The following is a 3,859-nucleotide window of genomic DNA, read 5'->3' as shown; positions in this document are numbered from 1 at the left end:
GATCTCCATCTGGCTGCTGTCACTAAAGCTGCCTTTTATCGCTTGCCAAAAGTGTAAAGCTAAAGACATTTCTCTTTCTCACAGATCTTTGCTTCTCGTCCTTGCTTTTCTGATTTTCTGGGTAGTTTCAAATAACTCTCCTGTCTGAGGCTATGTACCAATATCAGGAAACAAAGAAACCACTAAATATTCACCTACATGTTGACTTCTTGTGGAGCTGGATTTAGCAATAGAGATGGGCTGTGGCTTTGTTGACTTCAAATATTCTGTCTTAAGTTTGATGTGGTCTGAATTTCTGATATAAATGTGAGATTTGCCTGTATGATCTCAGGCTGTGGTGAGTTTATGAGGATATGGATCACAACAGTCTAGCCATACAATTATGTAGGACCCTGTATTGCATTAGAATCTGTACAAATTAAACAATAAATATAATAGTAACATGCTATAAATTGGATCTTCTAACAGTTTAATAATCAGAGGGGACAGAAGAATGAATTCTGAGGTGATGCTTGGAGTACTTAGTCACTAGAATGTTCTCAAAAACAGAAGCTGATCGTAAATTTGGTATCAGCCTGAAGATTACTGTTAGTGATAATTTGGTAGTTAAGATTTAGCAATATTAGCGCCATAGACTGAGGATGGCTCTCGGTCCAGGAAGCTCTTTAGGGAGGGTGTCTCACCTTCAAGAAGTGCTGTTGACAGTGACAGTACTGGGACATCTCAGGCTCCATGAGCTTTGGCAACTAATGGAGGATCCTGATTTTTATCTAGTTTATCGAATTAATCCCTTAAAAGGCAATTATAAAGAGCCTTTTATGTTTGCTCTTAGTATACTGTTTATAAAAAATTAAAAGGCACTATATTCTGCATGAATCCTTCCTGTGTGGGGACACATGTTGAAATGTAAGCAGTGTTTCTCCTCGAGTGATGGGATCACAGGTCACGTTGATTTTTTTTTTTACTTACATTTCTATTTGTTTAATAAACATGTTTTCCTTAAAGATATTTTTAATTGAGGTAAAAATTTATCTTCATGAGGCCAGGCATGATGGCACATGCCTGTAGTCCCAGTGGCTCAGGAGGCTGAGACAGGAGAATCGCGAGTTCAAAGCCAGCCTCAGCAAGAGTGAGGCTCTAAGCAACTCAGTGAGACGCTGTCTCTAAATAAAATACAGAATGGGGCTGGGGATGTGACTCAGTAGTTGAGTGCCCCTGAGTTCAATCCCTGGTGCCAAAAAAAAAAAAAATTATCTTCAGCGAAGCACACAGATCTTAAATGCATGACCTGAAGTGGAATTTTTTGTTAGTTTGTTTTTTTGCAGTGTTGGGGATTGAACCCAGGGGGACTCTACCACTGAGTTTCATCATCCCCAACTTTTTTTAATTTTTTTATTTTGAGACAGAGTCTCACTAAGCTGTCCAGGCTATCTCTAACTTGAGATCCTCCTGCTTTAGCTTCCCAAGTAGCTGATATCACAGGTGGCACCACATGGCCAGCTCTATCATCTGCGTTTTGACAAATGTATGTACTTGTGTAACCCATTCATAATAAAAAGCCCAATCAAGATATAACCCAATAATGATATACCACCAGTAAGATATATAACATCTCCATCACTCCAGAAAGATCCCTCTCGCCCCTGTCCACTCAATTGTCACATCCCACAAGCAACCTCTATTCTGATTTCTATCAGCATGGATAAGCATGGGTCACTTTTTGATAAACAACACGGTTTTTTAAAAGAAATTTTTGGAGCACATGCGTGCCCGGTCCCCCAAACATGGAGCCCAGGTCTTACCTGAGTCAGGCTGAGGGAGTGAGTCCAGGTGGGACTACTGGCTGTGCCTCTGCTGGCCGCATACCTGCACATCCCACCCCCTCATCTCTCTCCTACTCTGCACTCATGGAAGACTTCTGACAAGTTTTTCACCTACAAGGGATTGCACATCTTCTACTAGGACTCTGTGGTTGTAGTTGGCAGTCCTGAGATAATTGTGCTTTTACATGGCTTTCCAACTTCCAGCTATGACTGGTATAAGATTTGGGAAGGTCTGACTCTAAGGTTTCATCCAATGATTGCCCTTGAATTCTTAGGCTTTGGCTTCAGTAACAAACCGAGACCACACCACTATTCCATATTTGAGCAGGCCAGCATCATAGAGGCGCTATAATAGGACTCAACCTGTTGTCTCACGACTATGGAGACATTGTTGCTCAGGAGCTGCTGTATAGGTTCAAACAAAATGGATCCAGCCAGCTTACCATAAAGAGTCTCTGTCTGTCAAATGGAGGTATCTTTTCTAAGACTCATCGGCCTCTTCTTCTCCAAAAACTACTTAAAGTTGGAGGTGTGTTGTCACCCATCTTCACGAGGTTGATGGACTTCTTTTGTATTTTCTCGAGGTTTTACCCCAGTCTTTGGACCATACACTCAATCCTCCGAGAGTGAGCTATGGGATATATTGGCAGGGATTGGAAACAATGGCAGGAACTTGGTGATTGACAGTCTCTTACATCAATCAGAAGTGTAGAGGATGCTGGGTGGGGGCTCTTGCCTCTGTAACTATTCCCATTCATTTTATCTTTGGGCCATTGGATCCATAAATCCTATTCAGAGCTTTTGGAGCTATACAGGAAAACGCTGCTGCGGTCTACAGTGTGGATTCTGGATGAGCAGATTAGCGACTACCCACAGCTAGAGGATCCCAGGGGCTTCTTGAATGCATGTATGGGCTTCATCAACTCCTTCTGAGCTGGAAAGAGTATCTTTTCTATATTATCTCCCCCACTTCGGTATCTGTTGTGTATTCCACTTAGGAAGAAATGCTGGAAATCAAACACTGTTCTCTCACAAAAGTCCACTTTACTCACATTGATGGAACAGAATATAGAAAGAAGGCAGTAGAAATTCTGACAAAATAGTCCACCTCATTCTTTTGACGTCTGATTAAGTATATAGACTTGTCTTTTGTTTATTAGGAAATTCTGATGATAGGACTTCTCATGGATGCATAGAGACAGGCATTAGACATTCTTTTGCTTAAAAGACTTAACACTTCTGTGGACTTTGCTGAAGTCTCTGGCAGTGCTAATTTCTGGCCCAACCCCAATTGGAATTCCACAGTAAAGAATGAGGCGTGGGGCCTGTTACCTCTTCTTGAAAGGCTTAAAAGGTACATGGTTTTTAAAGTTTTTAAAGCAACATAGCTTAAGTGAGAGTGAATATCCCTTTTCATACTTTGGATTAGTTTCATCAGCTGCTTCAAATGATAGATATTTTGTTAAAATATTTGTTTAAGTAATGCAGTATTTTAAAGTATGGTGTAAGAGTATGATTTGCCAACACATTGTGTATAGTCTATAAAGACACTACACTGGCAGGACCTTTACTCTGCCAAAGCAGTGAACCCTTATTAAACATGTGTAATTTCTGAGTAAACTAAATCTAAATTATTTACAGAATTTCCTAAAATCACAGACATTAAGAACCAATTGCATGGGAGGAATAGACGAACTCTAGATAGGGCAGAGGAGTCGGAGGGGAAGGGAGAGGGCATGGGGTTAGAAATGATGGTGGAATGCGATGATCATTATTATCCAAAGTACATGTATGAAGACACGAGTTGATGTGAATATACTTTGTATACAACCAGAGATATGAAAAATTGTGCTCTATGGGGTAATAAGAATTGTAATGCATTCTGCTGTCATATAGAAATAAGAAAATTAGAATAAATAAATAAAATTTTTAAAAAGAACCAATTGCATCTGTGCCAAAGATTTACTATCATTAGCTGAAAGATCAATTCTAACAGCAAATAATAGTCTGACTACTCATACCTCAGTGCTTAGAAG

The 3,859-nt window shown here is 40.1% G+C and overlaps 1 pseudogene; it reads left to right on the top strand.

Annotated features, from left to right (window-relative positions):
• The first annotated feature begins 1,492 nt into the window (after positions 1–1,492).
• On the top strand, positions 1,493–2,819 carry LOC124096879 (mesoderm-specific transcript homolog protein-like; annotated as a pseudogene).
• The last annotated feature ends 1,040 nt before the right edge of the window (positions 2,820–3,859 follow it).

Source organism: Marmota monax, unplaced genomic scaffold, assembly GCF_021218885.2.
Source record: "Marmota monax isolate L192 unplaced genomic scaffold, Marmota_monax_Labrador192_F-V1.1 WCK01_AAM20220418_F8-fsc00023, whole genome shotgun sequence".
Lineage (NCBI taxonomy): Eukaryota > Metazoa > Chordata > Mammalia > Rodentia > Sciuridae > Marmota > Marmota monax.
Note: the sequence above shows the minus strand (reverse complement) of the source record. Positions and strands in the feature narration are given on the sequence as shown.